At 41.2% G+C, this 22,489-nt stretch overlaps 2 long non-coding RNA genes across 3 annotated transcripts in view; one reads left to right on the forward strand and one right to left on the reverse strand.

Moving 5' to 3' along the window:
• Positions 1 to 995: 995 nt before the first annotated feature.
• On the reverse strand, positions 996 to 21,820 carry LOC127059137 (uncharacterized). Of its 2 annotated transcripts, none has more exons than XR_007776607.1 (4): positions 21,363 to 21,820; positions 19,343 to 19,377; positions 17,579 to 17,726; positions 996 to 1,449 (listed from the first exon to the last, which is right to left on the reverse strand). It is a non-coding gene; the product is annotated as an uncharacterized LOC127059137 (long non-coding RNA). The 2 variants fall into 2 exon arrangements; XR_007776608.1 differs by lacking the exon at positions 996 to 1,449 and adding an exon at positions 5,979 to 6,085.
• The window catches only part of LOC127059136 (uncharacterized), a 28,001-nt gene continuing 7,215 nt past the window's right edge, over positions 1,704 to 22,489 (forward strand). Inside the window, exons 1-2 of the long non-coding RNA XR_007776606.1 lie at positions 1,704 to 2,087; positions 15,481 to 15,570. This is a non-coding gene — a long non-coding RNA (uncharacterized LOC127059136). The remainder of the gene's footprint in view (positions 2,088 to 15,480; positions 15,571 to 22,489) is intronic.

Here is a 22,489-nt window from a genome sequence, read left to right on the forward strand (position 1 = left end):
GGGGGGTGGGGGGGGAAGGTCTGCAAGGACGAAACAGCCTGTGCACCCCCTGCCCCCCCAGACATCCCCCCCATATTTCCTTTTCAGCCATGGTCCAATTACAAGGGGTTTGGAGGGAATCACACGCCCTATTTCACATGGTGCAGATACCTACAGCCATTAAAAATATATTTCTACGAAAGAGAAAGAGAAAGGCAGAGAAAGCAAGAGGCTCGTTCCCTGAGCAGCACTGAGCACTGGGACTCTGGGGAGGAAATCACCAGCAAAAGCCCTCATCTTCAGAGCACACAAACCTGCAAAGCCCGAGTCATAGCTCAGGCAAAGGAATCCATTTCCTTAACAGAGGGAAAAGGGAGTGAGGGAAAGGGATGAGCACAGGGGCGAGCCCTCGGCGCTTTGCCCTCTGCATTGGGATGTACAGCGCAGGAGAGGCGAGAAACAGCCCCGCTCGGGAACGCTGGGAGAGGAGAGGAGGGCTCAGGCAAGCAGAAGAAAAAGAAGATCCTATTTGCAGCATTTTTAAAAGTTCTGCTCTGGCAAAGGCCGTCTGAAGGGGAGGCCCTTGCAGCAAGAATGCGAGCAGCAGCCGCCTTTCCAGAGTCCAGCCTCCTTCTTGTGAGCGACTGGAGCAGTCTGGCGGAGGAGGAGGAGGAGGACGACGTGAGCCAGCGAAACGCAGCGGGCTGGAGCTGATGATGAAAGCGGCACGGCCCTGCGCGGACAGGCTCCTTTCCATCCCCCGCAGCCACGGGCACACGGACACGCACCGAGCCCGGCTCTGCTGCGACCCCCGCCGGGTCGGGGGCTGCGATGGGGACGGCGCCGCCGGGAGGGGACCCGGCAGAGAGGCAGCGATGGGAGGAAAGGCGCTGCGCTGGAATGTAAATGCACCCACGCTATGGCAATATGCTTGACAGGGCAGTGCGCCTAATGAAGCTTTTAACTGGGGGAGGTGGGGGTGTGTGTGTGTGTGGGGGGGTGGTTTCTACGGAAATATCTCCCGGGATTAAATGGAGAGAAGAGGCTCCTCTCTGCAGTCGCACACCTACACCGCTCTGCGTAACACAGCAGTCAGTAAGGACCACGAACCACAGCACACATATACACATAAAACCAACCCAAACCTACCGAGCTGAAAATGGCTATTTGAAAAAGTAAATACTGTATGTGACAGAATAACTTTGCGATTTTGTTTTCTCATGCCCTTACTTCCAAACCAGCTGCATAGCCAAGCTCAGGCTGCTTGGCCCTTATAACTCTCTTGGCACCGAGTCAAAAGCTGATAAGCATTTGGGCGAGACAGCTCAACTGCTGTGCTGGAAGAAAAACAGCTGCCATGATTGCTGTTTGATTGAGAGCGCTCGCACACACTCACAAAAAACATACCAGACTGCAAGGACGGGCCACAAATGCCTGAGGATTCAGCTTCAGAAGATCAACATACATTTCCTTGAAAAAAAAGAAAAAAAATTATATAGTTTTGCCTCCAAACACCCTCCCCTTCTTTAAAGAAAACGTGCTGCGTCGACTTGCTTTTCTTCTTCCCATCCCCCTCCATAACCTCAAGCAAACTCAAGGAATTGTGCCAAAAGTCCCGTTGCTAGTTACCAAGTGCATTTTTTTAAACGTCCCTTTGATACTTCTTTCCCTCCTGCTTGCCATGGAATATGCAAGTAAGATAATATTTCAATTACTTACAAGAAGTAATTAAAAAAGAACTTCTAGCTCAGCGTTCCTTTCCCTCTTTCTCTCTTAAGGGGCAAGAGGAGGGAAGCGAGGGGGAGAAGGATGTTTTTTCTCTTTGCCGAGTCCAACATTTGGCTTTTTCCATTTGTGGCAGATCACTGTAACGCTATTGTAAAACAACTTCCTGCCCCTTTTGGCTCACGTTCCAGAAGCTGCTAGGCTAAGTTCATAGCACAAACTTTTTTCCCCCTTGCCGAAGAAGATAGACAAAAAAAAATTCCTGCAAATTATTTTCCCCCTTTTCTGGCTCATGGACTCACAAGGTGAATTTATTGCAGCTCTTTAAGAATATTACACAAGAGACGTCGGTATCCCAGCTGGATAATTCATAAGATGAAAAGGTGGGGTCATTATAAATATATGTCTGTGTGTGTCTGTGTGTGCCTGCATTTTAATTCTGTCATTTTGAATTGTTAAGTCTCAGTACCATCAGGTGGATAATGAGCTAAGCTGCTTCATCTGCCGTACTAATTTGTATATCTATCATAGCACAGATCATTGGCTCAGTACATACAGCCTCCTACTTTCCAATTGCTTTTGTGCTCTAAGGTGACCGGCATCTCTCTCATCTCCCTCCTCTCCTCTAAATGCTCAGCCTCATGAAAATACCCAGTGGAAGCTCCTGAACCCTCCCTGCTAGAAATGGGAGATGTTGCAGTCTCTCTGCTATAAACCAAAAAGGAAAACTAAGGCCTCCACAAGTTGCTCTCTCACGGTCTCTCCCTCCCTCCCTCCCTCTCCCTCTGTTTCTCTCATAGCAACAGCATTTCTTGGTGCGCCTGCTTTGGCATACATCAGCATTTCCACCGTCCAAGTGTCCTTTTGCGTCACATCTCGCCATTTCATTCAGCCAATGAAATCTCCTTCTTGCAATAAAAATATATAGACTTTTTCTGTTATTGGTATATTCAAAATTTTTTTTCATGTGCTTTCCTAACAAAAAACGTTGTCAAGCATTTGATTTGCCCTGCACTGGGGGAGGGGGGGGCGGGGGGGGGGGGGGAGGGTGGAGAGGGGGAGGAGACTGTACAAGATTCAACCTTGAAGAATCTTCTTTGTGGAAAATATGTTACCGTAAGAAAAAAGGGATCAGATAGTTACTTAAAGAAAGTCATAGTTGACCCTCTCACTTACTATTCATTCTGCTTATGCTATCATTGCTTTCCTGATGTACTTTTAAAGCAGCTAGGCAGCTTCAACTGATAGGAAAAGTCAATACCATGTGTATTGAAGTTTATAAAATATTCTTGAGGAAAACCAATATATTAATTGATATTTTATTCCACTAAATATTGATCATGAGGTGATAGAAAAAAATGCAATATGAAAAGAAAACCCATAGACATATGTCTCTATCCCATCCAAAGTGGCTGCTCTCCAATGCACTATCATGCAAAATGGAGCGGAGGGTTTCCCACTCGGAGGCTCTTTCCAAAGAGCATTTCCTCCTTCCATAACCTCCCAAGTGCAGCATTTCAGTGCCCAGCTGTGGTAGAGATGGTGACAAAGGCTCTGTCCCACGGCCCAGGTACCCCGGCTCACAGGCAGCGGCAGAGCTGCAGGCGCTGTGCCTGGCACGGGCAGCCCTACCCGGGCTGCAGCAGCAGCCTGGCCCTGGAGCCCAGCTCCAGCCCCAGCTCCAGCCCCAGCTCCAGCTCCTGCCCCAGCCCCAGCCCAGGCCTGCCAGCAGCGAGCCCTGCTCTCAAAGTGCTCATCTCAGCCAAGTCCAGAGGGCACGGGGTGCCACATGTGGCTTTCTCCAAGCCCCAACGACTTCTGCCGTGGCAAATTTAGGGAACCTCTGTTACCCATTTCCACCCAGCCTCAGATCTCCAGAAAATGCTCAACCAGCAGCATTCTGAGGAGAATACACATTTCTTCTGTAAGCAAAATATATGTTTTATGGTTTTCCCTTAACAACTTTTTTTTTTTTTTAATGGTGTGAAACCACAAAATGTTTCTAATATTTATTTTTAGGGAATTATAGTAAAAGCATACTAGAGATTATCAGGACAGAGTTGACAAGATATTTAAACAGTAACTTTCCCACAAATATTTATTTCGGTAAAATGACACCTAGTAATTCTGACCTCTTCTAATAACTGGTCTCTATTGCATATAGACTGTGCATGAAAGGATGTGCATACATTCTGGGTGGTTAAAAATTAAAAGCAAGCAAAATTTCTGGATAACAGCCTTAGCAGCAGTTAGCCATCCAGCTAAAACTCTTATAATTTTTGTTTTAAAATAATGGCATGACATTCCTGATAGTATTTATTTTAACAGAATATCCACAAATGAGAATGTTAACCCTGCACAGAAAAAAGAGATTACAAGTGACAGTGCAGTCAACAACTTTTAATGCCAATGAAATATAAAAGACAAACCTATTTTTTAGGGAAGGATCGGACTTACATAGACAAATTGCTTAGTTCAGAGTGTTTTACTTGTATTTAATCAGCTTTTTAAATGACTTTCACCCTTGTTTCTCAGATATGATTTTTAGCTCCCTATTTATTCTTCTACTTTCTATATAAAACATAGGTCCTCCTCTTCTTTACTCTCCATACCTGCCCCTTCCTTTCTCATTTTTGTTAATGTGAAAAGAGCTGAGGTTCATCCCTTCTTTTGCCTGCTCCTAATGGGGATAATTCTGGTGCATTTGGAGGGTTAAAAGTGCCGTGCCTTTACACAATTGTGGCTCGTATTCATCCACCCAAAGCTACCCTTCCTCAAGGAGACACATAAATAAATGCATTCTGTCACCACAGTTGTGAAGTAAGGTTGAAAGTTGTCTAACTTTAGGTTACCACAGAACTAAAAAATTAGGGATTCAGGAAACAGGAAAACAACTACCTCAAGTCCAACTTGTAAGCTTCCCTTAAAAGAAATGGAATTCCAAAAAAAGGGAGGTAGAAGAATTTTTAAAGATTCATCAGCCCTGAATAAATTCAAATTATGCAAATAGTAGTAAGCTAGTATTTTCACACCACAGATTACACTATTACAGAATTTTGTATCTCCTTCCTTTTCCTTTATCTCAAGTTCTGTTTATTGGAAACTCATTATAAATACTCCTGCTGAACACTAATTAATTTCCTCGTATTTTAACTCAGAGTGGCATCTCTCGTTCTTTCCTCTCAGTTTGGTATGACAGAGACATGCACACTGAGGTCACCTCTAAATAGATCATGATTTTTGCTCTCCAGATAATACAGCTCATTTGCAATATGGGGTGGTTTGTAATCTAACAGCCTTCAGGAATATTTAATAAAAGATGATCAGGTGCATTCTTAGGTTGTTTTTTTTTTAAATGATCTAATAAACATATTTCCTTTTTTTTTAAAGTTATCCAGAAAAGTGTAAAATCCTCCTTTTTTATTGTATTGTATCATTAAAATAATTCCAGTGCAGATTATAAAAAAAAAAATCACCAAGAATAATTTTACTTAACATTTAGACAGCTTTTGTTTTTAGAGCTACTCTCTAGGAATTAAAAATAAAAATAATTAAAATCTATCTAGAAAGCAAAGCAGTCTTCTGCACCATTCCCTGAAAGGACCAGTCTGGGGATTACAGGGGTGCATACTTCAGAGAAAGGACAGCAATTACACACAGTGCCATTGTGCAGGTCACTTAGGAAAGTTCTATTTACTGCTGGATAACTTGCATTAATTCCAATGGATCAGTGGCCTACTAAATTATGGGGGAAAAACATTGAAATACCAAATAGGCAATTCTGAAATGATCTAAACAGTAAAAGCAAGCTGAATGAGGATGTATTTCTACACCCTTCCCTTCAAAACATAATGAAGCATTTTGCAAAAACACTTCCTCCAGTACACTGTACTTGAACAGTACTGTTCTATTGTATAAACTTTAACAATAGTGTTGTACAGAAAACTTGGCATTAAACCGGTATCAACATAAGCGAAGCTCTGGCACTAGGACGAGTGATTTATTTTTTAATTTATTTTTTTTTCCTCCAAGAAAGGAGGCATTAAAAGGGGTGGTTGCACGAGCAGGTTTTTAAGGGTGCTGCCGACATAACGCTGTTTATCTTGCAACTTTTTTTCCCGGGTGTTTTCTGACTCTACTCTTGTCCCGGTACCGCTGGCCGCACTCCCCGGGCGCAGGTGAGCGGCGCTCCCTTGGCAGCCCCGCACGGGGAGCCCGCTCCGCTCCGCTCCGCCCGTCCGTCCCGGGCGGCGCTCCCGGCAGCCCGGCTGAACCGCCCGGAGCTGCGAGCCGGCACCCTGCTCTGCCCGGAGCACCGCGCTCAAACCCTCCATCTAATGGGTGCCTCTGCTCACAACCGGGTGCCTCGCAGAAAGAGCTGCTGGAGGGTTAAAAAAAAAAAAAAAAAGTATCTAGGAAAAAAGAAGGTAGGAAAAGGAAAGGAAAAATACACTGGGAAAAAAAAAATCTTGATTTTAGAGAAGGGTAAGCTGCAAAAAGTAAGCAAATACACATGACGAAATCTTCATTGAAAACTTACAATTTCTTGGGTCTTAAAGGGCTTAAAATTCCTTTATATCATAAATTACTTACAGGTTTTTAAACTACTCAAGACGAGTCCAGTGACCAAGTTCTCTTACATTAAGTATCTATGTTTTAATTACACCAGAGTGCAATAATCCTGTACAAAGCGAATTGCAATGCACACAAAATTTACATACAGCACAAATTCCTTTGTGGTTTTTTTGGTAGGGAAATGTTAGCAAAACTGAAAAATTTGCATGAACTGTAAGAAAATAAAAAGGGACTTCCATTACAGTATCACTTTCATAGCATAACTGCAATTACTTCCTATACACAGAGACAATCCAAAATGGTTGTAGATAGAGAATTCTGTTTTTGAGTTGAGCGTTAGTATCAGATATATTTACGTGGCCAACTTCAGCTCTACAGTTCAAGTTACCATTTCTTTTGAGCCCATTAAAGGTAAAATACAGGGTAGGTAAGGTGCACCTTAGGTTGGCTATGTAAAGGATAACTGGAACCTCACACAATAACAGTATATTGACACTGGTAAATTTAAATCCCTCTCCTTGAAAACAAAAACAACCCTCCTAACATCAATGATATTGACACATTATTATAATCAAATATAATGTCAAGAGAATAATGAACCTACTGGAAGTATTCATGTATTTATCCAGCCAGATAAATACAGGCTTCTACATTCCTGGTATCAGCTGCAGGTATAATATATAGTTGTGAGAAAAGAACAGTACTTTACAGAATTAGTGTTCCATGAATAGTGTCATTTGAGTCTTTTGTCTTTCTGTCTGTCGTGTCACACTTACTGGAGTTGTCCAACGTGCATTATTAAGTTTCATGAATTTTAAAGGGATGCCTGAAGTTATAAACTCCTCTTTAACATAATTCTGCTGCGTTTCAGTTGCAGTGCCCAAAATGTCCTGCACAGAGGCACAGGTGATGTAACTAAAGGTCTCCTCTCTCCCTATGGACAGAAAGGGCCAGTTCCAAGGCTTGGGATGAGGCCATGCTCCTCCTGGGCTATCACTCCACACTGGTGTGTAAAATGGGTTTTAGAAAGGAGGGTCATTTTGGTGTTGTCAGCAAAGCAGAAATTCAGTGCAAAAAGTATCTTTTTTTCCCCCTAATTTCTCGTTTTGCTGTTTCAAAGATGAACCAGCATCCACATGATTAAATGCATGCCATAATTTAATAATGGTGATTTTACTGAAGTTTATTACAAACACACAAGCCCTATAAGGAAAAGGCCAAATAAAGTTTTTGCTATGTTGTCTACACTAATAAAGAGTATTAAAATTGGCATTGCAAAAAAAAAGGGGGGGGGGGGCAAAATGGTAAAAACCTGCTTCCAGACTTATTCAGTGAACTATGTTTCCAGTTCATCCCAAGGGGGATGTCTGTGACTAATCCATGGAAATTTCAAGTTTCAAATTTAGCAATTTTTTTCTTAGGGCCTTAAAGCATTTTACTAAATATTTTAGATGGGTGATAAAAGCCCTGAAATTTTAAAAGGTCAACTCTTAAATGTATATTCCCAGAAAAAGTTACCAACAGAAATATAATGCAATGGCTTTTTTTTTTTTTTTTTGATGGACCAAAAATATCAAGAAAACTGTACAGTATTTTTTCTAATGCAAACAAGTAACTTAATAAGAAAACTGTACAGAGAGAAAAACCCAGACCTTCTGTCTCTTGGAAACAGGAGAATGTGACTGGGTTTGATATGGAGAAGTCTCCCTGACTCAATTAGAAATACAGCTGCTTTTCAAAAAATTTTGAAGCCAAATACCAAAATTAAAGTTGATGTCTGAAGCTCATATTACTTCTGTCATTTATCTGTAATAAAATTAAGAAATTTCACCTCCCCCCAGCAACCATTTCAATAAAATCACATACTCTGTCCCTTCTGTATGTGGGTGCAGTATGGGACACCTGGATACAGGTATGTATGCGTATGTATGCAGTTATAGTCTCATGCTAGCACAGTCCAGTAAGTGTGAATAAGACTCAAAAATCAATATTGTTTATGTAATTCTGCACAATAGAAATTAAAATATTTTTATAATGCAGCCTAAAGATTACTAATGAATGATTACATTTGAATTACAACAGGAAAATCAATGGAAGGCATGGTTCAGGACCATTGTTTTTCTAGTTATATAAACAAATGCAAAATTTTAAAAACCTTAACACAACTTAAGAACTACATAAAAGAAGTTGATTGTAGCAGCGCTATGCCAGCCAGCAGGAATTTTATCCCTCGGTGTTACCGTAACAACTCATCCCTAGGCTCAGAGAAGGAAGGAGGCTCCCTGCTCTGGGACTGCCTGGATGCTGGACCTTGCTCCCACACCTGGGAGCCAGAGGGAGACTGACATAAACATGAGGGATTTCACTGAATAAAGCACTGCATGTGTAGACCAGAATGTTCCAGCATTCAGCTGGCAGTGCCCCGAGTGTTCAGCTCAGAGAGGAAAGCAAAACAGGTACTTCAGACTCATTGTGGGGACTTGAAAAAACAGTTTTGCTTTAAAACTGCACTTACACGACTGTTTGGGTAGCAAACAGGGATCCCATGCTTATGGGGAAACATTTCTATAGGAGTATCACGTTCACTGTCTAAGAAGTCTAAGAAAATCATTAGAAATCTATTAGAAAAGGCCCTTTTGTGACTGAACTACTGCACAGTTCCAGCTCATCTTTGCCTTTCCCTAACAGAGAGCACCATTTTGAGGATATCGTGCATTTTTCCTTCCAAAGGGGTTAACGTCAGTGGAAAACGCAAGGATCCTCTTACCACAGAAAAACTGAGCAATGCAGTTTCCCAGAGAAGCTGCCTTTTTATTTTTACAGGTGCAACTGACGTCTGTCTTGTATTTTCTGCTCACCCAAGTATTAATTTAAAAACCACACACACATGAACGTATGATATGCAGCTATCTGCACCCAGGTAGCTCTTTTACACTTTCACATACTTCTTTTTACTCAAGTGTTTAATGGAAGGAGGCACAAGAACAGATTTTGACATAAGACAAATAAGGAAAATAAGCATTCATATCAAATGAATTTTGCTGAATTAGACTAGGCCTGAGTATACATCCTAGTGTTTAGAAAAATGTTCATCTTCAAAATGTAAAGAACAGGCTTTGTAATTTCCATAGCACACCTAAAGCCTGATCAAGCCCCATGTTCTACAGGACTATTTTTAAAATTTTTCATTATATATTTCAATGGTCCAGAGAATCAAAGAAATCAAAAGGGAAACAGAAATGGTTTCATATTAAAAGCAGTACAGACAAGTGTACACCAGTTGCTAAAGAGAGAAGGCTATTAAATATGAACGGTTCCTACGTGGTTTTCACCGCAGGGGTCACATTTGGAAAGAATTTTGATACCAAAATTAGAAGCTCATGTTTTAATTTTAGCAACATCTTTGTCTAGGAAATGAGAGAAATCTTACCCACCATTAAGCTTTACCAGGTACACTAGCAGAAAAAATCAGTGCCAGAACTAGTAATGCTGAGGAACCAAGTTCACACAATAAAATAGATTATTCTCTGCTCATTCTATTAATCTAAACCTTGCCACAGATAAAGCTATTTTTTCAACAGTAAAATAAACCTAAACAACAACAAAAAAAATCCTGAGAGGTTTGACTCAGGAATGTTCAAAGCAAAAGCATTCCAAAAGGTTCCCTTCACTAAGGATCTTACAGAAGAGGCACTTCTACAACGGCATCCTAAATTATCATATTGCATGCTGAAATGTTTAACACATTCAGAAAAAAAATTAGTTTTCCTTTTTGTCAGGCATCCTATAGCTATTGTAAGGTTCCAATATCTTTCTAAAGAAAAAAAAATATTTTAAAATTTGAATACTAGCTGAGTAGTTTCTTAACTTTTTTCTTTTAAACTCCAAGCTGCTATCCTCATTTTAAAATTCTACTACAGTTCATTACCTCCAAACAAAGCACAACCATATCAGTGCTTTAAGGCAAGAAAAACCCCCCAAAATAATGCAAATAGCATTGCCTTGAGACTCTTTTTAGTCTCTAAAATCCCACAGATAACAGAAAAGCAATACTTATACTGAAAAAAATTATAAAAAGGGATGGACTTTGTATTTTTTTAAGTAAACATATTAATTTTAACTAAGCAACATGAGGGAGTAATAGACTTATGTCAACCTGACAATATTATTTTAGTGGAAAACAGGTAAATATACATTTCCACTCTATCTTCTAATGAAAAAAATCTAAAAGTAGTGGACTTTGGGAACTTCCAGCAATAAATAAGGGACACAGAAGGGCTGGTTTCAGTATTGCTGCAGTCAGCATCACTTGCTGCTCAGATTTGGTTCAGCTCTGAATGCAAGTTTTCACTCAAAGGGTGTGATAGCTCAGCTGCTCAGCCACTGCTTTTGTTAAAAGAGCTCATTCTGCTGTATTACAGAATGTACTTTAAAGTCTAAGAGTAGATTATTAGAAGTGTTTGTTTAAATAATTCAGCTGCAAGAAAACCTAAAGAGGGACATAATGTTTTATTTGAAATGACTGGAATGCAAAGACACATTTTTACCTTAATCCTATTCATGCTGACAGCCACAGAAGTTCCAAAGTTTAGTATAGTAGTGTTATTTTTTTTTTTGTGATGGCAACATTATAAGCTCCCCCCAATACACTCAGATCCCTTGTGCTCAGTTCTAACCCTGCTGTGTTTTACACAACTTGGCTGTCATCAGCAATTAGGGTTTTTTGGTTAGGGTTTTTTTTTAATAGAAGGAAAATATGTGGAAAAGCCATATGCTGGCTGAAGTTATGTGTTTATAGCTTAATTATTTTATGATCAAAAATTGTATTTCACAGATTTTACTGCTGAGCAAAAAGGGCATACAGATGAAAAAGAACCAACTTTCAGTTGGTAAAAGGTGGTGGTTTTCTGTATGCAAGTCTTCCAGATAATTTATCTCAGCTTCCATGTTTATATACGTTCCCTAGTCATAGCACCTAAAAATGAGATGCATCACATTCTGCCACCAGTTATTTCAAAGCCAAGAGGAAAAAAAAAGAAAAAGAAAAAAAAAAAATCCCAGCCTTTTTGCATAAAATCAGTGATAAAAAACGAGGAAGTTTTAGTTCTCTCTGGCTCAGTACCCTGTGCTTGCCATGCTTGGCCTCACAGGGCCCAGTGCGTGTGTGCACTGCTGCAACACGCAGAAAAAGTTATGGAAAAGGTGCTGAATCCAATCTGCTAGGACACAGCACCACGCTCCCTTACAGGCTGAGAAACAAGGCTCATTCTGAGACCTCAGAGGCCCAAGTTTGATGCTGCAATTGCAATGTGCTTTCTCACTTTCTTTTAAGGGAAGAAATCGCTGTTTTTCACTAGTCTGTGCTTCCTCCTTTGGAAGAATCCAGTCAGGGGTAAAAAAAAGAAATAAATTAAAGGCTGAAAAGTGAGCAATTGAATTACAGGGGGAAGACCCAAGCAATATATTTAGTTCAACAAGGGATTAAGTACCACGGCCACTGGTAATTAAAGAGCTAATACGTCCTCTTTGAAATAGTTTGACTTTTCCTCTGGCTGCGAGCTCGGCGCCCTCGGAGGTTGGGTTGAGGCAAACCTGATACTCTGCCATTCTCCGGCAGCACGTGCCGAAATTAGTTCTCCGTTTTGTGGTGGCCCTCGGAGAGCAATTCCCATTGAGAAGTGAACAAAGGCCGTGACCCCGGGGTCAGAGTGTAATGCAGGAAGCATGACCTCCCCTTTGTTCAGAACAGCACTGTTTACTCTGCCTAAGTAAAGATCACCAATACATTAACTAAAGAGGATTAAAAAGGTCATATCCCTAGGGATGGAGCTCACGCAAGTGGCAACTCTCTTCAGTCACTAAATCACTGGACTTCCCCATCTACCTCCCCTGCAAAAACGAGACACCTTAAGCTGTCAGGGCTCAGTGCCACGTTATTTTCAGAGCAAAATTCTGTACAAATTCACGTTTCAGAACCAGGTTAATTTCTGCAGAGCTAGCCAGCTGCTTGAAAGTTATTTTTGAAGTTAACAAAATATTCTAAGTGAAAACTTATCATCGGGTTACAATTTTTTTATTTTGTATCGACTTTTGAAAAATTCTGAGTTGATTTATAAAATTGATTTGGTCTCAAAGTGGTTATTAAAAAGTGCAAGTAACTATTGTAAATTAAATTCTTAAAATATCCTGTAGTTTGTGGATGGGCAGAGCAGTTGCCTGTTGCTGTAGACAATTGCTAAATCCATGATGGCTCACTTGCAAATAGGAGAACAAGGAAAATAAATTGAAAATATGCTGCCTATATAATTTAATGTATGCTGATTACTGAACTTTATCAGGCTAAATAAGCACTTCTTTTGGCTGTTAAGATTTCTCTCACCAACTTCTCATAGTATCTTAGAACATCATTCTTAATACGGGTACTAAGACAAACATCTCCTGAAACAGCTAAATTAATGCTGCATTGGTAACACACAGCTAGACAGCATGTTGGACTGCCTCCTTTCCATTCTCACCTGTAATCCACTGGCCTGCTGAATGAGCCCAAATTTGCTTGTACCTTGGTTTCCTCATCTGTGATGATATGGCTCACTGGGATGCAGATGTTACCAGCAGTTAGACAGCCACAATAGGAGGAAAAGAGCACACCGAAGAGAGTGGTCCAGACTAAGAAATTTTCCCTTCTTTATCCTTAGGCAGAGGCACCTCTGATTAAGCTGAACATTATGTTACAGCTTCCAGAAGAAAATAACAGGAATCAGGACAGGCAACAGGGGCAGGTTTTAGATCAAAGTCTTTCGGACAGGGAGCTCAGCACCACAGACAAACCCCACATAGGGTAAATGATTTGGAATCAGCATGAGATCACCCAACACCAGCAACTTTGAGAAGAGAACCAAAAGTGGCCAAAACTCCAAAAATCAAGGTCCTAGAGTCCCACAAAACAGCCTGACCCATACAGGGGGAGGGCTGAGACAGTGTCATTCCACTCTCAGACACTTTGTGCCAAATAGCTATTTTTGGATCCATAACAATATGTTCACCTTTTTAGTTTCTAGCAGCATGAATTAATGCAAGAGGTGTGGCAAGCTGGGATCTCGTTACACCCAGCCTGCACTGGCCCTTCTGCACCCATCACTGCAGCTTCTGCTCCTGTGGTTTCTGATCTTTACTCACCCCAGTAGAAAGAACCACAAACTTACTGCAGATTCCAACACAGCCAAGAGTAAAGAAGAAACTTGCAAAACACGTGTCTGCACCGTGATTGGCATCATTACACTGCAGGGGGGTGAATGACTTGCACTCAGAGTAACTCTCACCTGCCCAGTTCTGTGCCTGAAACAACCAAATCAAGTAACACACTTTCCTGTGACTGCTGTTCCCAGAGATCTGACATGATAGTATTGGCCTTTTTATTATACACCAGGAGTCAAGGACAGAAAGTGGAGTCAGAAAGCCTTGACAACAGGTTTAGAAAAGGCTGTGTCCAGGACAAAGCAAAAATGTACAGCAGGTATGTAAAATAATGTTGTATGTTCATCAGATCTTCCCATTGATTTCAAGGGAAACCCTCGGCTTTTTGACACAAAAGATTATGCAGGCGAAGTATATCCATCAGGAAAAAAGGGTAACAAAATCTCTAGACACAGAAGGAGCAGGTGGGCAAGAGCAATGTGAGCACTGAGCAAAGCTTTGTATCAGGCTGAGGCAAAGGGGTACCTTTTCCAAAAAGCACTGGACTGAAACAACCAGAACAAAGAATATACTTAGACGTTAAGATTTAAAAATGGAGACTGGGAGCATAAGGACTGAACCAGTGGCATAAGGACAATTTATTGACATACATTAGAAGCAGGAAGACTGCACAATTGTCTGGCAAGTCTGAAATAGTACTGGGAAACAAAGGGAGTGAAGAAAGAGGACAAAAAACACCACAGAAAAAATAATGGCTGATTATGACCTTGAGCTACTTAGTTATGCACAAGAGGAACCTTGCCTTTTTTCACCCTGCATAACCATACTAACATTTCTTGTTAGCTGGGCTCCTAATTTGGGATATTCGTAAAATATACCCACTACTTCTTCCAGTGGAAATTCCTAGTCTTTTCTTTTTCAGTTCTCTTTCACACCAGCCAACAGCACTTTCCCTCCAAGATGGGAAGCAAAAGCAACACTCAGAAAAGTGAGAGAATAAGATGTCCCTTCTCTTAAACAGGAAAACAGAGAAAACATAATTCTGTGACACAAAATCCTTGCACGGTTCATTTTTTGGGAGGGGTGGAGCAATCTTGACCCTACCTCATATTCTAAGATATGCCTTTCTATCTCCGGATGCCCAGAAATCCAGACAGACCAAAAGGTACCTTCTAGGCTAAAAAAAAAGGTTTTAGGCTTAATACAGATGGAAAAAGCTATGCTATTCAAATCACAAAATTGTCCCCTCTGGTCCTTTCAAATAGCAAATCCCATTAATCAATTCTTTCAAAGTAAAGGGTGAAAGAACAGCAGATAGCAAAAGAGAAAGTGCTGAAATAAAGGGATAAATTAAAGGCAAGCCATTCTGAGGACACACACAGCATTTCAGAAGCAGCCCAAGGTTGGAGGCAGGGCTTCCAACAAAAACCTGCACTTTTTTATCAAGAATGAAAGGACAGCAGTCCTCAAAAATAGCCACAAATGACGATCCAGATTACATGCCAATGAATTCTGTGATTTAGTAAACCGTCTGGAAGGCTACTTTAAAAGATTATAACTTTAATGCCTGCGCAGGGATTACATAATGGGGAGAAAGACAACATTGATAACATAGAAAAAAATGTCTTTTTGAACTTGGAGTGCATTCACAGAATTCATTATTATTTATCTGGCCTTTCAAAAGGGCTTTAACAATCTGACTCATGAAGACTATAAAGAAACTCAATAGTCACGACTGGAAGTTGGAGTATAGATTAAAAACAAGCTAAGGAGCCAAAAGTAAAATGTACAAATGAAAAGACACTTTGACAAGATAAATGTTAAGAGCTGTTGAATGCAGAGGCCATGCTGGTATCAGCTTTTAAGTTCATGTCTAGAAAGATCAGCTATAAAATAAAGAGGGGCAAAAATGACAAGCAAGGGGAGAGTACTGGAGTTACTGAAGGGTTTCACCAAGCTGAGTGAACGTGAAACACAGTAAATATTTTTTTTTTTATAATTACTAAGGAGATCATATTGCAACATTCTCCGAGGGAAGAACCTGGGTGCCACCATAACAAATCAACAAAAACTTTCAGGAATATGCAATAATATCAGGTAAGTCAAGCAGCAAAAGAGTTCTGTGTTGAAAACATTATCCTTCTAACATCCGCCTGCCAGGGAAACAGCTTCCTGGAGAATGCTAATGAGCCTTTCCTCATTAAAGCTACAGCAGCAACAGGAGTGCAAGGGCAGGTGTCTATGACAATGTCACTTTTAAAAGACTGCAATATATTAAACCCCATAGTGATCAAACTATCTTAGTGAGCACATGAGCAACAGGGAACACAACAGAGATACACAGTCTGAAAGTCAGGATCTGTAGTCCGACTTTCTCACCTGCTTCCAGTCTTGAAACAGAAATGATTCAGCTAAATTAAACAAGCAGCAAATTCAAACTACAGGAATATATTATTTTTCAATGTGCAGCCTGAATATACGAAAAATCAATGCCTTGTTAAGGGACAGCAGCAGGAATAGGCAAGAATGATTCTATCCATAGCCTACAAAAATACAGGGTTGGATGGGATTGTTTACTGGAAAGAGCACAGGGACCTTTGTGCAAAGCCAAGCGACCTGCCTGCTGCACGTTCTGACAAGGACAGGGTATTCCAAAAGGATCTGATGCTGGTCAACTTCACCCTCTTACCAATCAATCAATTTCGTAAAAAATTTCAGGGTAGATTTGGCATTAATTATACCATGGGCCTGTTCCAGTGCAGTAATTCCTACTTTTGTTTTCTGTGGCCAAAAGAAGTGGCAAAAAAATAGACGAGTTCACTTTATCTAAAGCAAAATGCCTCATCCTCTAAGCTGGCTATGATGCCTGACACTGTCAGTGCATTATTTACATGCCACAAAAACATGTAAAAACATGTATGTTTACTTTGCCATCTGCTCTCCCCCTGCCACCACAAATAAAAAGCAAGAACCTCAATTGTATGATTTTGTTTTACTACACAAACGTTGCATATAGCGATCTGGTTTGTAAAGTGTAAATACATTTCCTTTTTTATCTTACTATCTTTTTTCCCATGCATGCATCATTATTTGCAAAACCCATTTAATAATTATAAGACAGTCCAAGTTGTGGGTCAGATCCTGGGATACTGCCACTCATACAGCGGTTTGCTACACTCAGTCTTTGGTCTTGTGGCTAACAATTCACCCAAGCTGTGAGAACACCTCACCACAACCCACACACTGCTGCTCTTCAAAGGAAGACAAGGATACATAATTAAGAGATGATGAGCTCAAATATAAGACATGAGATGTGGGAGCAGATTTTTAACCAAACCGGTGAGTGGTTTTACTACTGAAGTTTCATCAGCTGTCTTTACTTATGGTATCAGTAGAACTCACACATTCTCAAACTATATTTGCAGCAGCAAAGGGGAAAAAAAAGGAATGCTAAAACTGTACCACTGCATAAAAATAGTTTTAGCATCAACTGGTCAAAACTGAAATTGTAAATCAGCATTATTAACAAATTGCCCTTGTAACAAGTGGGACCTATTTCTCAAAAAAAAAAAACCCCAAAAAAAAACCAACTAAACCAGCAGCCAGTTTTGCTAAAAATACTGTCAAAATTTCATCCCACAAGAATTGTAACCTGAAAATATTCTCAGTCTCATTTCAAGACTTTATTATGCTGAAATTGTGGTTATAATATAAAGAACTATAGACAGAAGTATTTGTGTGCACATGTGCCAACCCCGGAACTAAAAGGCACAACGCAGAGTGGAAATGAAAATTCAGATGTGGGTACAGATCCACTCCAGCACACACAGGATCAGTCCCTCGCTGGCTATTCAGAATAAACAAAACATCAAATTACTTTTCTTATTACTTTGCAGAGCTTAAACTAGTTTTTGTTGCTCTTGTCATGACTGATTAGGGAAAGAATTGATAAGTCTGGAGCAAAACAAGATGTGAATAAAGCTACCAAACTCGAGTGAGGGCCACTGACCAGCTTTCAGAAACAGGCATAAGAAATAGCAGGATTACAAGCTCGCTTGTTTTCTGATTAATAGCAACAACAAAAAAAAGAATAATTCAGTTTTACCTAAAAGAAGTCTTCGTTTTGTACCGATGCAGGACCACATCTCTTAAAGTCAGGGACCCTTTGCAGGGCCAGAGCCTCCCAGCAGCAGCCACACCCTCCTCTTCCTCATTTTTGTCCCCTGACCATTGAATAGTTTCCAAGTCAGGCACTGAAAAAAAATAACCCAAAATAAAAACCACATTTTTAATGGACATCAGATACCATATTGCTGATTTAATTAGGCAGATTAGAAACAAATAAATATATTTGCACCCACCCCCATATTTGTATTTTCTGTTTCATTTCAAACAAATTTGGTAGGCCTGATTTTAATCTATTCAAACCACAGGAAAAAAATAATGAAAACATGTTCTATGCTGACAGCAGAACTAAGCCCTCTGGCTATGTCTTTTTAGAGTTTTGTATGACATGTTGTCCATTGGTACTGGAAAAATTCACAGAACAGGAGCTTTTCAGAGAATCTTCAGATGAACCTATATGTTTTGTAGCAGTAATAGATGCCAGCACACTACAAGCTGAGAGAGACATCCCAGAACCTGTCTCTTCAGGGATTCTATGGATTTGACACTCAGGCAGATCTATGATTTCATATTAAAAAAAAAAGGAAAAAAAAAAAAGGGCGGGGGGAAAGGGAAGACTTTCCTGACTAATGTATCACTCAAACAATACCAGGTAATAATGATGCTGCATAGCAAATATCAGGCAACATGTCCTTACTCTTATAATATTTCATACAATTTCTTTTATCCATAATTTGGCAGTACACAGAACTATATGGAAACTGATTGTTGCTGTAAACTGCTTTGCACATTGTGTCATCTGCTGGCTTTAATTCATTATTTAAACAACACTGTAATTATACTACATTTTGTATTCTAGTTAACCAGGAAATAGTCAATATGAATTCAAAGTGAGAAAGCCAACTCCTCCCATATCTCAAAAAAAACCTACTTATTTTCAAACAACCAGCTCCAGCATTCAACAACAAAGCAGAAATACAATATTTAGGGTTCAGCAACTTGAGCTCAAATTTGTTTTGCAAATAACTGCACCGAGACACTTTTGGGTTTTTTTGGTTTTGATCATTAGGACTGTGAAATTAATAATAAAATAAGCTGCTGGTTTATTTAAATTTAGAACTAAATTTATACCTTGAATTCACAGATTCATGCTATTATGCTTGCTGAAAGAACAAATTAGTATCAAATAAGAACAGAGGGTATGTTGAGATGTGTGTTAGGGGATGACAACATACCTTACAGGCAGTATATTTAATAATGCCAAGTCCAAAATTATTTTGTAAGGCCAGCATCTTCTACATATTTATTCATGTACAACTGTACACCCACAGAAAAACACCGCTATAAGCCAGAGATGCACTTCACTACTAGTCGAGGTGTTTGCAGTTCCATAGTCCTACATCCTAACAGGTTTTCAATATACAATTCTGAATTCTCAAAACCTGCATAATGCTATATTTGCACATACAGTAAAAGATGTATAATTGACTTGCAAAGTACATCAATACTGAAGTCTTTCAAACATGGTTATTCCCAAAGAAATCTTTGTTCTCTAAACTGCAGAATATTAGCTAAGACTGCCATTTATACCGGAGTGCTCCTCTACACCCCTGACTTTTAAATCCAAACACACAATAAGGGAAAATGCCAGCACATTTGTATTTTACTGGTCCACAAAACAAAGATTCACCGTTCCAAGCCCTCCCTCCCATCCATGTATTCCATATCAGAAAAGCACACTCACTCCAGACTGTCTGCATTCCTATTTACGGAGATGCTCTGCAATAAAGGGAGCGAACAGAAATCCAAGGGTTAACAGAAGAAACAAAACAAAACCAAACCAACAAACCCCACCACCAAAATGCCCAGCCATGCTGCAGTCCTTGCAAGAAAAGGAAAATGTTCAGCAGACAAGAGCTGAACAAAAAGCAAACGGAGAATTTAGTGTCGCTATTGCCTGGATACCAGTTTGGGATTTAGGCAGCCTTGGATTACAAGGACTATTCCCTTGAAAATCCAGCCCACAGTTCCTGCACTGTTTTCTACAAATACCACATCCAAACTGTGACTAAACACCTCATTATGCTTCTCTGGCACTGTTAGGAGCACACATATTGTACGATTTTCTGGGGCACATAAAAGCAGAGGGAAAAAAAGTGGCTGCTTTTTACCAATAGGTAATGAAATGATGAATAAGTTCCCTGCAAAAGCTTGCATGATCAGTAAATCTTCTTTCCCCCTGCCCCTTCTGACCTGTGCAGGCAACAGGTGACAAAAAACAGCCCCGATCTTCAGCTTTACAAATATAAAAATCTATGTCAACTATAAGACATCTGCACTACAATATAGCCTTTCAAAATAAATTTAAATTGAATTAAGAAACTTAGCCAGGCCTCTACACTGGCTTCTGAAAGTAAATGCTTTTCTTAATATTTATTTGTAGAGGTTTCATTTAAAGAAGATACTATCCTCACAGTTACAAAAAATAACTAGTGACTTGAGGTAACAATCTAGTATTGAAAGATCTTAAAAGTGAAAACCCAAACTGCATTTTCAAAGGAACTGCATGCCTCAAGTATTTTACGACAATCTCTTTTTTCTATAACTTGATAATTGATCTTAAATATGTAGATGAATTATGAGCCAATAACATCCAATTTTCTTAGCTCTTACTCCAGACAAACATTATATTCTGATTTATGAACATCTGAAATATTTAATTTGCTGTTCATAGCATTTAAACAGTTAATCTAATTTATGGCAAGTAAGGATTCCACATTAAAGACTCCTTCTACTTTCTCCTTTAGGCTTCACCTCTTCAAAAGCCTTTTCCCCATTCCTTATTATTTAGTAACAGTATCCCTTTGTGCACTGGACATACTATGGCAGTTCAGGAGGCTGTGACAGTTACATGGTTCCTCTGCCAGTCCCCATATTGCTCATTAAATAATTTTACTCCCGTATATACACGCACAGCTGGTAAAGGGATGGCTTTGCTGCATTCAGCTACATCTACACTTCCAGAGCGAGCCTCGAAATAAAAAAATCACAGCGTTACAAAAATGCTCAGCTCTCATCACCGTGCACTTCCCGAGTCTCCGACTGCTCACGCTACGTTAGCAAAGCTGTGATGGAGCAGTATACCTGTGTCTCTTCTAGAAAAAATCCACAGTAGGCTAAAAACGTTTCAGTTCTGTTAATACCCACTTCTCAGTTCGCAATTAAATAGAACCTTTCTTTAAAGAAAGGATTCCCTAAAATATTTTACACGCTTACAATTTTCTATTTCAGAAAGCTTTACAAATTCTCCCCTTTGCAAACATTCAGCTGTGCAGCACCAGCGAAGAGCTCTGGGTACAGCAGATGGTTAAAATTCTGCATCATTTTTAAGAGCCTAAGAGAAAGTACTGCCTTTTTTCGGGGGAGGGCGGGGGTGGAGGAGAGGAGAGAAAAAAGCTGAGAACAGCAATTTGCAGCCCCCTTTTTTTTTTCCTTGACAGCAGCAAGCTCCGCCTCAGTCTGGCCCTTCCTCCAACCTCTGCTAACCTAAAAACCAGCGCCAGCCTGGCAGCGGGCCAGGGATTCAAAAGTAAACATTATCCTCCTGCCATTTTTCAGTGCTGTTTATCATATCCTGATCCCCTATTTTTTTTTTTTTTTACCCTCCTCCTCCCGCCGCCCCCCCTTCGCCATTGCTGAAATCCCGGTCTCTGCTCGCGGTTTGTCCAGCCCTGGGAGTCCCGCTCCGATGTGCCGCGGCGAACCTGCAGGACGTGGTGCGAGCGCGGGCTGCGGCCGTGCCCCGCCAGGCGCACCTTCCCTCCCGCAGGATGGGATGGGATGGGATGGGCTGGGACGGCCGCGCGCCACCCGCTCCCCGCACAATGCACTCGCCTCTCTCTCTCAGCGCTGCAGCTGCCGGCACAAACGCGGCTTTTGCCTCCGCGGCTTTCCCGTTTTCTTATTGACTTGTGAGGGGAGTGCTTAAAGACCGGAGCCATCCACGAGCGGCCGTGAGGGCGCCGTACGGCGCTGCACCTGACTCTTTGTTATCGCTCATCCCCGGTCCCTTCCGCTCCGCGCTTCCTCCTCCCACCTTGCGCTGCTCCTCGTTTACCAAAGCTCCGTAACAAAACCAACCCGACTAACTGAAGTAACTGCGCGTTAGGGGTTTTTACCTAGTCGTGCACTGCATGGTGCGGATAGCGGGCATACCGGCAGGAGGAGGAAAGGAGATTAAAAAAAAAAAAAAAAGAGGGGTGGGGGGTGGTGGGTGGAGTAAAAATAAATAAAAAATAAATACATAAGGAGAGCGGGATGGTGCCGCTGGAGCTCCCGAGCCGCCCCTCCGGCTGGGGAGGAGCGGGAGCGGGGCCGGGCGAACACGGCCATGTTGTGCGCGGGGTCAGCGCGGGGCACTGCGCTGTGCGGCGGAGCGCTGCATCTGCGGGCGACTCCTGTTATTTCCCTGGTAAATCCTCCACCCCCACTCCCCTGCACATTCCTGCCCGGCAGAGCTGGATCTGGGTGTTATTTGTATTATTTCCTATTAAATCCACCCCCCCACCCGCCAGGGAACGCCGGCTCAGAGGCTTCGCTCGCACCCCCGGCTTTCCCCTCTCCGGGCAAGCGCAGGGGCAAGGCGGCTCAGCAACAAGGTCATGTGCCATCGGCCCGACGAACAAAAGCCCTTCCCTCGTTATTTATTTATGGCTTTGGGGCGTGTTCCCGGTGAGGAGGAGCCTTTGTGCGCGCAGGTTTCACACCCACAGGGGCGCAGCGGCCGGGGCTCGTCCAGAGGCGCCGCGGGACAGCCCGCGGGCTCATTAATAATTGCTCGCCATCTCCATATTGAAATTGCGGAGCAGCGCATGATTAATTAAGGAGGCGA

This window comes from Serinus canaria, chromosome 1A (assembly GCF_022539315.1).
Source record: "Serinus canaria isolate serCan28SL12 chromosome 1A, serCan2020, whole genome shotgun sequence".
NCBI lineage: Eukaryota > Metazoa > Chordata > Aves > Passeriformes > Fringillidae > Serinus > Serinus canaria.